Source organism: Taeniopygia guttata, chromosome 11, assembly GCF_048771995.1.
Source record: "Taeniopygia guttata chromosome 11, bTaeGut7.mat, whole genome shotgun sequence".
Classification (NCBI taxonomy): domain Eukaryota; kingdom Metazoa; phylum Chordata; class Aves; order Passeriformes; family Estrildidae; genus Taeniopygia; species Taeniopygia guttata.
In genome coordinates, this window is record NC_133036.1 from 8,228,027 (window position 1) to 8,242,534 (window position 14,508).

Below are 14,508 nucleotides of genomic sequence, written 5' to 3' on the forward strand. Positions count from 1 at the left end.
AAGGAATTGTGGACTTGAGGAAGAAAAGAGTGGAGAGAATTCTGTTTCAAAATTGTGGCCTAAATTGGTTCTAACATGAAGCCATCAACCTTCTGGCTCTCAGGTGCTTCACACAGATTTTCTTGGGTTGTATTTGTCATAACAATATCCAACATCAAACTTCATCAAAGCAGTGCTGAAATTATTGGCCACTGTTAATCTCCTGTATTTCAGATGAATCACTTTTGACTTTTATTAGGAGGTGGGAAAATCTCTCTCATCTAATTCCCAGCATCTTCATTCATGCATGACAACTTGTCTCCATTCTCCGCCTCTGCAGTATGTGTGAAACAAGATGTCTCAAAGTCTAATTCTAGAATTCAAGTACTGAACTGAAAAAATTGCTGAAGTTTCTCATATATTTTTTTAGCACAGGCTAGAATTATTAATAGTCATAAAACACAAGGCCCTTTGCCCACAGCTGTTCTGCAGGTGGAAAACCAGTGAACTTTACAAGAAATTGGTTTCCAACTATTTTATTTGTCGCACTAGAGGAGAATAAGGGGTCTAATCTTTCAAGGACAGACATAACTTGAGCCTTGTGCCTGCCAGCAGACTTCAATAGAACAAGTTAGGATGATAGATTTAATTGTCTGTTGGGGATGTTGCTGAATCAAGGGCTGGACTCCAGTGGCTGATAGATGGTCTAAACTGAGGCTCCATGGAGCTGGCTAAATAGCTTTTCCCAAGTGCAGCCTGACTCCTTTCTGCCCTGTGAGATGATAATGGCAGTGCCAGTTAACGTCCGTGTGCTCACAGAAGGGAAATGGGAGGAAAAAGGAACACAGGGCTGAGCAGAGAAGGAAAATCACTACATTGCAAAGAGGGTGAGGAGATGTTTCCCTGCCAGGAACATTTCTGATTGTCCAGGTCAACCCAACACATCTGACAGGGGCTGTCCAGGGAGAAAGGACAGTGCTTAGGGACCAGAGGTGCTTTGGGGGTTGAAGCATGGAGGTTGATCTGTTATGTTATGCACTGTCTAAAGCTGGCTGAAGATTGTTGCTGGAGCCTTTTTCTGTTCACCAGCATTGGTATGCCAGAAAATAAAACATGCTTTACAGTAAATTCATCAAAATGCTTGTTGGGGAAGGTTTCTAACCTCCAAAATGAAGTGTCTTGAGAGAAAGATGCAAACAGCTAATTGGACCATGCTTCTAAAGAGTGAGAAATAATAATTCCTGTGATCTTGGAAGCAGAGAGTTGTTCTCCCACATCCCAGAGACATTTCCCTGCCACTGCCCTGGAGCAGAGCTTCTTCAGTCTCTCTGCTGGGACTGCTCCATGTGGAGAGGCAGCTGGGTGAGCACACGGAAGCTCAACCCAAGCCTGGCTTCAACTCTGATCTCCCACATCCTGGATGAGTGCCCACCATCACAGAAATGCTCCTTTACAGTCGTTTCCTTTCAGCTGTTATTTTGGGGGAAAAGGAATATGCTACAGTGGTTCATGAACAAATAAAACCCATGAAACCCTTGATGAGCCAGAGAAATTATCTCTCACCATGTCCACTGCACTTAGAGTATTACCTGAACACCTGCCCTTGAACTTATGTTCAACAGCTCCTCAGAGGCTATTTTTCCTCTGCAGAGGTCTGCCTGATGCATTCAAATTATGATCTTAAAAGAACTTCCTCTGAGTGCCTGTGCTGCCTGTCTGGGGTGGCACCTTGCTCTGAGTGACCTCTAGCCACTGCTGGATGTCCTGTGCAGTCACACCTGCACTTGTGCTCAAAAAAAGTGATTATTTTATAGCTTCACTTATGGCAGAGGAGGTAAACCATCACACAGCAAGAGACAGCCCATCCTCATCTTTGCTTTCAGTTAGTTTTGTTTGAAGAGGGACTTGCTAAAAGCCTGGCTTAGAGGTGCAGCTGAAAAATGAGCAAGCCCAAATTATTTTTTGTTGTGTTTGATTTCATTGGAGCCACACACCAGAAATAAATCTGGCTTCATTTTTTTCTCTCTCTCCCCCCCCCCCCCCGCCTCACACACACGTGGTCTTACTTAGAAAATGTGCTCAAGTTCTGAAAAACCTCTGCAGTTTTGGTAAATCCTCAATTGTTCTCCTGAGGGAAGTTTCCGTTAAATGACGTATCTTTAATCACCTCTGTTAGAGTTTCTGAGAATACAATTAATTAGCTTTAGACATCCCTCTACCAAAAAGGTTAAGTTCATCTTCATTAGGAACGACCTCATCTTGTCTCCAATCTCTCACTGCTATCATCTGTAATGACACACCAGAGAGGCATCACTTGTCCCATGACTGAAAGGCTGTTGGATGATTTGTTTATGACCAAAGCTTTAATTCATTAAATAATGGGGAAAACAACTTTTTAATGCCAGTTGTTTTACTGCTGTGCAGGCTGAGCGCTTGCCTCAGTGCTGCTGTCGCATTTGGGGCTAATTTAATGAATAATTAAATAATTTAGCTTTTAACTAAATTAATCATTTAGTTAATTCATTAATAATTATCCATTGCACTTCGATGGTGCCTTCCAGGCTAGGATATCAAAGTGTTTAGTGAGCATTATGGGGAAGTTCACCCTTCTTCCTCCCACATACAGCCTGAGTAAATGGATTTTATGTGAAAATCCACGTTAGTCAGCTTCAAAGAGAGAAGGAATCCGGTTCTGATTCTGTGGGTGGGGGCGAGGAATGGCTCAATCCATCAGCTTGCCATTTTCAGCAGACACAGACTCTCTCTCCAAAACCCTTTTCCCTTGTTAGAACAGCATGTGATGGGAGGTGGAACGGCCTAACTGGCCACATGGCCACTGGGCATGTGGTGGTGCAGGTCTCAATCCTTGCTCTGCTAATGACTTTTTGGGTGATCACAGTCCCCAGGTGCCTTGGCTGTCCACCAGCACAACAAGTTGGGTGCAAACAGCTCCGCATTTCAGGAAAAAACGCACCCAAAACTGTGAAGCTTCACACCACGTTAAAGAAACCAGTCTGCAAATTTTGCAGCTCAAAGAGATTACGCATCATCCCCACAGAGTTCTGTGACTCCTCTCCTTGGCACTGGGGAAAACAAAGCAAAGGTCTGCTCAACTCACACAGCAGGTTGACGGAAAGTTCAGCACTTTGTGTGCCCAGCTGATCCATGCTCAACTCACCTTTGAGCCACTTCCCTACTCCAAGACACACTCCGCCTGGGGACTGTTAAATTTTCAAGCCATTAGTAATAACCTCCTCATCAATACTCCATAGCTCCTTTTATTTTTCTCCCTTTGGTACTTGAATAGCCGTGAAGGTGGTTTTGATACATTTAATGTCATCTCTCCGTTTAAAATTATTTTAGTGTCAATCTGGTTCAACAAGGTGCTATTTTTAATACAGAATGGAAATTAATTTTTCGTACATAGGGAAAGAGGCTGATTATGTAGGACATCGTGGCCTCTTGTGTGGGAGCACAATCAGGAATCACTTTACTCGTATTTTTATTTATTTTTCAGGCTTAAGCATTGCCAAAATTCTTAATGCCACAACCTAGTGACTACTTACTTTAAGGAAAAAAAAATTAGTATTCAAGAAGAGTAAACTGACAAGACGCCAAATGGATTTAACTGTGTAATTCCAAGAGAGAGAGGAACAGAAAATGCTTTAAAGAGCTACCATGTTCTTAAGTGAAGACGTGTTGATGCACTGCTAAATGAGGGAAGAGTGGAGGCTGAGATAGTGTGGGAAGGGGGAGATAATGTGATGCCCTCACAGGCCTTAGGAGAGAGACACAGAACAAGCCTGTTCCCACTTTGGTGGGCAATGTGATGGTCAAGTACAATATTGGAGACCCCTGAGGGGATTGTGCTGCAGAGCAAACACAGAGAAGGACTTTTGCCACCTCTTTGGGAAGAGGGTGAAGGGAGAGGAAGCCTCTGAGAAGTGGGCAGTGCTTCTCACAGCCACAGCACTCATGGAGATGAGAGCAGCACAAACAATTTTGACACCACGAAAGCAAACTGAGAGCGTTTGAAAAGGTTCCAGAGAGGATCTCAGCAACTGCAGTTTTCATAGGCACACTGAAAACTCATCTGGGGATGCTTGAGGGCTGGTGGAAGTGCTGTACAGGCAAATGGAGAAACAAAAATATTCCCAAGTGTCCTGATCATCAGCCTGATGAAGGAGGAAGAAGCTCAGAGGTAGATTGTGTTGATCCAGCAGAACCATCACACGCTGGGTTGGGACTGGTAAAACTGCTGGTCCTGGAAGCAGAAGCCTTTTCCCTCACATCTGCACAATCCTTGTGTTCAACTCTAGACCACGTGGGCAGCCACATCGAGGCTGTTTTTCCAAGGAAATCTCATGGGGAGAACAGGAATGGGAAACATCTTTGAGAATCTTGCAAACGGTTGAAATGGCAACAATCCTGCTTGTAAAGGAAGTGGAGGAGGAGCTGGGTGATCTGCTGTAGCTGAGGAAATACTAGAATAATATTAAAAGAAAGAAGAATATTGGCTTGTCTATTTAAAGAGAAGAATCTACGTCATGCAAGGCTGTTGGTACCTTGAAATTGTTGTCACCTTGAAATTTAAGCATTTGCTTAAGTGCTTTGCTGGACAGGAATGTAATTTTCCGTAGGCTTAAAGCTGAACATGTGTTGAAGAGATTTTGGTGGACAGAAGCAGGGTTTATAGAAAACTTCAGCCTCAGCAGTCATCCAACCTGCTTACACAGGAGCCACAAAGCATCAGCCCAGGTGTTCCCTGAAGTTAAAACTGTTGGTCACAGGAGCTCTCTGTAAAAAGTGAGATTTTCCAAAGGATGATGATGGAGGTGCACTCACTGCTCGCTCAGTCCCTGCAATGGGCAAATCCATTGCAGGTATAAGTTTCCATAAGCCAAGGAGATCTGTTTTCCACACATTCACTTAGAATTCTCATTGCACTCTGTATTTTTGCTGTCTATTGCAAAGACAGATAATATTTACTAATTTGACAGCTATTGCTATTCACTGGGTTGAATATTTGACAGCTCCAGTCAGTGGATTGTTCCTTCCTAGATAATACTTCTAGAATAATCAGAAGCACAGTGAAAAGAAATTTAAAAGTACCTTTTTGAAGAAATGCCACTGCAATGTCTTGCCCAAAAGAAGAGTTTGTCCTTAATTAGGCCAGAAGAAAGAAAAAGCTTCCATGGCACATTAGCATGCTTTTATCAGTACACTGAGAATACCAAATAATTAACAAAATGAACCTCATGGAAATGTGACTGGCCCTGTGAAGCATCCCTTGTTAGTTGTCTCCAACAACTGCCATGAAGGCCTGTCAAATTTGTGTTAATATGCGTATTAATGGATTTTTTAGTAGCACCATTTGCTACTTCAAAGATCATGTGTGTTGTCTATTTAACCTTGAAAAAGTCACTGACTAAAAGTATTTGGGAATATGAGGTACTTTTATGCCTAATTTAATCTGTAAGTATCAAATGGAAGATGTGTCATGGCAAATTGCATTTTCAAATGACAACTACTGTGGCTGTCCAGCAAAGGACTTTTCTAACAATTTTCTAGACTAATTTATTGTTTAGTTGTCAGCCACCTTATTTGGCCATGCAAACCAGGAAATAAAAAGATAATTTAATTCATTATTTTAAAATACTTTCAGGTTTTATATTACGGCAATAACTTTTGAAACTTCAACTTTAAAAGGTAAGTGAATGTAGAAGCTCATTTAGCTGCTGAATTAATTTTACACCAGCTTTATCTGAAAAAAATAATTCTTAGCCATGGCATCCAGATCTTTATGAGAGGCTTGTATTTGCATTATTTACACTTTAATATACATCACTTATTAAATTATTAATCAACTGAAGTTCGTTAAACTCTTTGAAGATAAAAAGCACTCAGAGTGTTAAACACCATTCTTCTCACAATCATGTCTTCTAATTTTCAATGTTTTAGCACACAAAATATGTTTCACTCAGATCTAGAGGATGCTTAAAATTAGTTTGTTTATACATTTTGAGGATGCAGTTAATTTACGTAGGTTAATGATTCCTGTGGCATATTGAGGATGCTGCACAGTGAATAAATAAGAGTTTGCAAGCTGATTCGTGTCAAGGAAATTGAGACTTCAAGGATTCTGTCAGTTCTCAGTGACAATGAAAAATCTCCTGGGGAAAAACTACAGCAAACCTCCCTTGGAAGTCGAGCACTGGAATTCCAGGCTGGGCATCCTCGTGTTTCTCAGGGGAACCAGCCCTGCCAAAGCAAAGCTCTCTGACACAGACACCCCTTCCCAGGGAGGAAGAGCAACAGGACCTCCCAATTCCCCATCCAACAGGGTTAATTGTACCTAATTAATTACAATAGGATTAATTACACCTTCCACCCACCCCAGCTTCAGGCTTCTTGGATGAGCTGATGTGAAGAATGGAGGTGCACGGGGCCCTGTTTGCTAATTTCTGTGGAGGAGGGGGGAAAACAAAATTATTGTTAAAAACCTCCCCAGAGGTTAAGAGCAAATGGGAAACTCCTCAAAAAAGTGATAAAAAGATACTTGTCAGGACAACAAATTGCCTCAATTCCTGCTGACGGAGAAGAATCAATGCTTGAGTAGATTTATCAGGATCACCACAGACATTCCCATTCATTCATGCACAAAGGTAAAACAACATTGTCAAGTCTGGAAGATGTGAATAAAGATCCTTGAATTAGAGCTCAGTAGAAATGTGACCTTTTAAGGTCAGGAAGGATGAGCAGCCCTGCAGCTGCTGAAAGCAGGGGAGCAGCTGCCCTTTGCCCTGGCCAGCTCAGAGCCTGCTGCTCAGGGTTCTTCCTTTGGAGATGTGGACTGGAACTTCTCCAAGGCTGAGGAAGCTACAACAGCGAGTTTTGAATTTCTTTTCTACTGCTCAAATATTTGGATTACCACCAGCTGGGGTGAATCCATTCTGTTGGTTGAATGTGTGAGCTTGGTGGTACATTTTGCTGTTATATTTGTGCTAAATAAACAACTCATTTTCCACATCAGTGAAGTTTTGGTTTAGCTACAGCAGCCCTCGCTGTCCAGTTCAGATGAAAATGGATGTGAGTGAGGGAAAGCTGATTGGGAAATATTTCTTTTAATCAGACCATTATTTAGATAACTCTGATATGCTGCAGGGTGGTTGATTTTCACATGTACTGTGTTTCTTCTCAACATCATAAGAGGTAAAATACTGACTTCTCTCTCCCTAGATTTTCACACCTCCATAGTATTTCCTTAAGCTTCAGCCATGCATAACGTGCTGACAAACTTAATTAAAGTACAATTCATTTCCAGCATGCAATCTCCACGGCTTACAATTAAAACTTGTTTCTCCTTCACTTTTTGTAGCAACTGAAACCTTTGATTTTCTCACTTTTTTTTCCCCAGCCTCAGCTAAGCGAAAGATAAACTTTTGATAACACAACTGAATTCACATCTGTGATTCCATATCTTTAAAAGGTATGTTCCTGGCAGCAGGAGAAACAGAACCATGTTGTATGAAGAATATATAGAGCATTTTAAAAAGTTTTAACCAGCTTAAAGAAAAAAAAAAAGAAAAAAAAAAGAGAAATAATCCTTTGAAAGCCATGTTTGGAAAAGAACATGAATACAATTAACCTCTGAAATTCTATGCTTGTTGGTTTGCTTAGTTCAGCGCTTCCCAGGGACCATTTATCTCAACAGAAAAACATAAATACTGTGTAGCACTGACTTTATCAGTGCAACTTTAACTGAACGGTGTCCCCAGAGTCACTTAAGGGTTAATCCTTTGCATTTCATGAAAGGTAATGGATTTTGATTAAAGAGAGCACCTCAGTGGCTTGGGAGCCTAAAGCAGATACACACATCCCAGCTTTATATTTAATTTAAATCCAACACCCTCAAAGAGGAGGACAAGCCATTTATACTACCAGCAGCTAAACCAAAAAATGTAATGCAACTGACCTCAGTGAAATGGAAATTACAACCACGGCTTAGCTGTAATAATTATTTGCATAAGGTTTTAATGCCCAGTACATTTTGTGGAACAGGGTATGGATTCTTAATGGAAATGAGCCCAGATTTTGAGAGAAGAACTCAGGGCACTTTTTCCAGGGCTGTTTTGAGGTGATGGACCCTTCCCAGGAAGCAGAAGCTGGTCAGAGTGGTTGGTCCAAGCAGGGGGTAGGCAGGTGAAGGAGCCACAACCATTTTCTTCACTTCCAGAGGTTGTCCACATCACAGGAAAGAAATTCAGGTTATTCCCATGCAATAGCCAGCTCCCAGCACAACACACTGAGAGTTTCTGGACCAGCCATGGCCACTCACAGCTCCAGGGGATCAGCCAAAGAGGGATGAGGGAGTGTGGGATGACCTTGCTGGAGCATACCTGGTTTTAGACAGAGTGACAAGCAAGTTCACACTATTTTTCACACCAGGGTGCTCCTGAGGGAATTGATGCATATAAAAAGCTCAGTTGTATATGATATGAACTTTTAATGCGCTGTTCTGAAAAAAAAGGTGAATTGTCTTGCTGTAGGCAGAGAGGAATTTCATCCATAGCCCACATGGCTCCTTCATTTAAATTCCTCCTAGGTTCAGACAAATTGCTGAAGGTTGTCTATTGGTAATAAAATCACAGAATCATTAAGGCTGGAAAAGACCTCTGAGATCATCATGTCTGACCATTATCCCAGCACTGCCAATTCCACCCCTAACCTCTGTCCTAAGCGCCACATCCACTTGTTTTTTGACCACTTCCAGAGACGGTGATCCCACCATTGCCCTGGGCACCCTGATCACCCTTTCAGTGAATAAATTCCTCCTAATATCCAATCTAAACCTCCCCTGGTGCAGCTTGAGGCCATTTTCTCTCATCCTATCCCTTGTTACTGGGAGAAAGGACCAACCCCCACATCTCTCCCACCTCCTTTGAGGTCATTGTAGAGAGTGACAAGGTCTCCCCTGAGCCTCTTTTCTCCAGCTTAAACAATCCCTCAGCTTGGGAGGGACACAAAACCGCAAAACCCAACCCCACACTGTCCAGAACAAAAGCCAACCACAGGAGAAGAAAATATGTGGTCAGCAAGCAAAAGGCCACCCTTGATTTAGATTTTAATTATGAAAATTTTTCTCTCCTGACAAGTGAAATGAATTTAGTCACTCATGCATGGTGTGAAAGTTGAATTGTCTGAAAATTAAATCAAAATAAAAAATGAAAACTACAACCCAGGCTTTTACTGCTACCAACAAGGGAGCCATCCTTTAGAGGTGACATTTCACAGCAGTCCCGGAGAAATGTGATTGTTCATAGCATTAAGTAAATTATGGTCTCTGAACAGTGTGGAAATAATTGAAAATGTTTGCTGTTTTTAAGTAAATGTTATAAATCCCTGAAGGCTGTTTGGGTCTGGAAGTGGAAAAGAATAAAATGTTTCAAACAGCAAAGCATATGGGTAAACTGCCTGATGGTTTGGCTGACAATTGTGAAACTTCACCTGAAATATCCACTGGAGCAGTTTTCCATTTTCTGCCAAACAAGCTCACTTTTATAAAGTTTTCCTTTCCTTCCTCGCCCCAGCCAACACAACACTCACAGCTGAAATGGCAACACTTAACCAGCCGTGGCTTTCTCAGGAGCAGAAATGTCAGTGCCTGAGCCCTACAGTAACACAAACAAAGGCTGTGCTCCCTGGAATGCCAAAATGTGACTCCCTGACTGCTGCCCCGGGGTCCCAGCCTCTCCCTGTCACCCCAGGAATGGGCACTGGGTGAGGTTTCCTGATGCTTTGTTTGTAAAGAGCTCACACCTCTGGCAACAGGATTCTGCTGCAATCCTCAGGCAGCTCTGTGCATAACCTGCTGCATTTTGTGGTTAATCAGGAGCATCTGATATTCCTCTTGAAATGCTTTTTTTACCCTCATCGTGCTACATCTGCCATTTCTTCTTCCAAATTCCTGATTATTGTCAATAAAAAGAAGCTTTTACATTTTTGGTGAAGAGATGTAAGATTGTTGCTCAGAGTACACTCGTCATTTTGTCTCATCACAACAGTGTGAGACTCCAGCCCCAACACAGATATATTTACTACACCCAGACTGTGACACATCTGTGCAGAGAGGAGTCTCTAACACATCCAGCCCTCACTTCCCTCGACACAGCCCTGCACTGTACAGAGCTGGTAGAGAACCACCACACACTCCAGGCCTGCATTGATTTAATGATCCATCCTTGGAAATCCGGGCTGCAATTCCCGGGTGCCAGGCACAGGTGTGCTCCAGCAGACGTGCAGTGCACTTTTGGATTTTTTCCAAGCAGCAGCAAGAGGAGGAGGAGAATTAACTGGCTTGGCTCTTCACCAGCCATGACCCCACCTGCACGGAGCAGCTGTGAGATACAGCATTAGCTCCTGACAAGTGGATTACTCACAGCAAGGAGACAATTCTATTACTCAGAGGAAGGAACAAAATATGTCACCAAAAGGTTTAAGGACCACGGAGCAAACATATCAGAATTGTTTAGGAACCTATTTATGCATAGATGAGCCTAGTGGGATTCACCAAAGCACCTGCATAAGTTAGTCACCTAATTTGTACCAGCCATAAAGGTATTCAGAGCCTAATTGCTTAAGTGTTTTTGAAATTCCTGGTAGGCGTGAAAAGACCTTTGTAAATCTGCTCCCCTGTGCAACACGATTTTTATGGACAGAGACTATAAACACCAACGTGCAAATGCCTATTCATGAAGTCACACACTCTTCATCAGTGGTTTAAGGAATATTTGCAGTGCTAAGGGTTTATGTGGGTTCAAATGAGTCCAGTCATAAACTTGTTATTAATCTGCATGTAAAATTTGGCTGCATGTTGTAACAATGCATGCACAGTTATGGTTTAAACATAACTTTGCCAGAATACAAATATTCCTCCATCCTTCAACTCCAAATGTGAAGGCATCCACTGAGACAGTGTGACTGCTCCTGTGTACTTGTAGTTGAGTTTTGATTTAAAAAGCAGGCTTTCCCCTTCACTGGTTACAGCTTTTTATCCTTTACGTGAACTAAATTCCTTTACAAACAACATACATCTTGTACGCAATGCACTAAAAAAAAAAAAGAATCTCTCCTTTTTCATTGCAGAGATTTGTGTGGAGAGCCTGACTCCATTAATTTCAACTGGATTGACTCTATGCCATCTGTTTTCTGTGCAGCTGCTTTATTGTGGGAAGAGAGGAAGACAAGAAAGCACCCTTCTAAGCTCTACCAATGACATCCAGAAATAAGAATATAATTGGTGGAAAACCTTCTGAAGTCTGCTGCAATCACAACAGTCAAAGGGATTAGAGTGTGATCTAAAAGAAAAGATGCAGATTAGGTATTTTTCAAAAGGATTTGAAACCTGCCTTCAGACCCTTTCCAGACCCTCATCCCTTAGAAGTAAAATAAACAAGGCCACTGGCATGCGAAGCAATCAAACTTGAATTTATACAAAATGGTATTTCTCACTCTTTTGCAGCATATGGTAGACAGGCAGTAACCCATCAAACAGTGACATCAGTGCAAGTAACAGCAAGGTGACACACGAGCATTTGCCCATTGCAAACAGAAGGACAGTGCCTCAATTTTAGAGGAACAATCCTGGTTTTGCGTCATCTTAATCCCTGCTCTTACCCAGTGACGTTGTCGCTATGTCTGTGCAGCAGAAACATAGTTCCATGCAGAGCAGAAAGGAATACAGCCTCCCAATTTCTAGAGAGTGAATAATATCTAAACCAGAGCTAAGAAAACAATCCGCCAAAGAGGCTGCACAATCACACGAGGGAAGTGCTCTACTCATTTCATGTAGTACTTCACTACCATGCACACACACTTTGTTTTGGTTTTTATTCATTCCTGGTTACATCTGGGGCACACTACTTCTATCAAGCATACTGAGCATTAATAAAAGGGCCTATTTCAGGTCCATCCTCAGCATCACTCATTCCATGATCTAAACCCCACTGCATCTTCATCTTAATACTGCCAGTAGCTTCAGTCACATTTGTAAATGTGTTCTTGGTCCCAGAAACAATTTATTTGTGCTTGAAGTTGTTGTGATAAGAGCGCTGCCTTTGCAGGATTAACCGATGCTGCCCATGTATTTATGACTCGGGCAAGTTGTTTTTCCAGCTTTAATAAATAATGAAGTCCGGATGGTTTTCAAGTGGGTTTTCGGCCTCCTGGAGCCGCGGTGTGAGCCGGAACAGAGCTCTGATGCCAGTCAGAGGCAGAAGCTCATTCCTCTGCCTAATTCTCAGCAGAATGCACCAAGCACAGCACAGAGCCCTGCTGCTATAAATCCATCCTGGCAAGGAGCGGGGTGGGAAGCGTGGCTGGTGGAGCTCCCACCGCGCCGGGTTCTCTTGGAAGGCTCCCATCCCCTCCCAGGTGCCGAGCTCCCTCTGTGCTGCATCAAACCCTGCTCAGAGGCAAAGCAGGGCCCTTAAGGGAAATGGAGCTTGACATGTAGATAATACCTTCATAAAGCAGACAGCAGCAATTAGCTGGGGATGCATCCTTCCCATGCAGGGCTGTCAGATCTCTGCATGCCGCAGAGCTGAGGATGGATTTTCCTGTGGTTAGGGAGCAATGATTTCTATCTTTGTCTACCACACTTTCTGAGGGAAGCCATCCTTTTCTTCTGAGCAGGACAGTCATTGTGACTTACAGCAACAGATCAATAGAGAGGTGGGAAACATCCTCCAAGAATCTACATGTTCACAAAGGCTTTTTACAAAGGTTTTTAATTTTCACTCCTGCATTTTCCATGCTTACTGTCTCCACAACTTTGTGGTCAATAAGCTTACACTGGTGATGGTCTAACAACCACCCTGATTCCCCAACACAAGCATCTATGTGGCACTGTTGGAGATCTTTAAAAAATTTTGTTTGATTTTCACTGCAGAGACTGTTGATGAAAGACTGAAACTCTCTTCTGAAACTTTGTCCCTGAGGTGCACGAATTCCTGTGTGACCCTGTCACGCTCGTTCAGCATAAAAGCTCCCTCCCCTCTGCAGACTCCAGCAGCCAGTGATTACAGAACTAAATACACCTCAGCTGACACAGCCCTGCTACCTCCTATTTCAGACTTTCACAGTTTCCAGTGCATTTATCTCAACTTTCATCAGGAATGGTGAAGTTCTCTCGGCTCGGTGGAGGTGTACAGAATTAAAGAAGAGTGAGGAATTCAGCCTGAGCCTTCCCAAGCCTCTCACTCACACCACACCCAGACATCACCCAACAGCGAGGTGGCACAGCACCTAACTCAGCCCACCTGGACATTTAAGGCTCCCTAGGCAGATTTAAACTGCTGTCTTGGGAGAAGGGGATTTTTACTTCCCTATGTTCATTTATTCAGCCATTTTATACATCATCCTTATCTACCTGTATTGAAAACAACACATGTTTTGGGGAATGGGACTTCAGCTCTGATTGCTTTAAAATGCTTATACCATAGATATTTACATGTTGTACATGGCAGAGCAATACAATATTTAACTCAAACATCACAAACCCAAAGTGTTTCAGGTACTTAAATATGTGCCTTAAAGCAAGCATTGTAAACACCTCATAAAAGCGAAATTCCCCAGTGTTGGCAAATAAAGAACCTGCAGGGTGGAAACAGAGAAAGCACAAAGAAGAACCATTGCAAGATAACAGCAAATGAATAAAACACAGCTGGAATTATACCACAAAAATTCAGTGTCCTCTTTAATGAGTCATGTCTTCCTTGCCTGTCTACCCCAGTGGACCAGATTTTGGAAAACCTCACAGCTTATAAATGTGGATTGGTGGTATTGAATACTAAGTAAAATATATACATGTGTATATAAATATATGTATTTATGTATGTAAACATACACTTTAATGCATCATATGCCTATGTAGGCTAATAATTTTTATATATTTTCCCTAAAGCTTTGATCCAACAGAGCAAATAATCAGAGGGGAAAAAAATCACGTAGCCCTGTGCTGTGTGTATACACATCCTGACAGTGCATTTTACGTGTATTAAGTTAGAGAAAAACCCTTGCTGCAACATGGAGAGGAGCAACACTCCAGAAATGTTTTCCCAGGGTTACAAGGTGCCTGTGTCGTATGCAATACAGCATTTCCGAGCTCCTGGGAGCTCCTGCAGGAGAGAGGTTTCCATTTGGAATCATCAGAATCTGTTTTATGCCAAACTGACTTGATCCAAAACATTTGCTTAGCAAGTATGGCCTTGGTGGCTGTACTGTGCATATTAAATAGGCCACTTTGCTACTACAGTGGCAATAAAAGCAATGAAGAGACTTTATGGGCAAGAAGAAATGCATAAAGGCTAGGTACATCTGGACTTTGAATAATGCATGAAGACCAAATTTGAAGGCCAGCTTGTAAGATAAATGCAGTCCCCAAAAGTAACTGGAACTGTCTGATCATTCTGGCTCATTGATCTTCAAGGGGTTTAGTGCAAACACTCTGGTCTGAGGTACTGCCTTTCT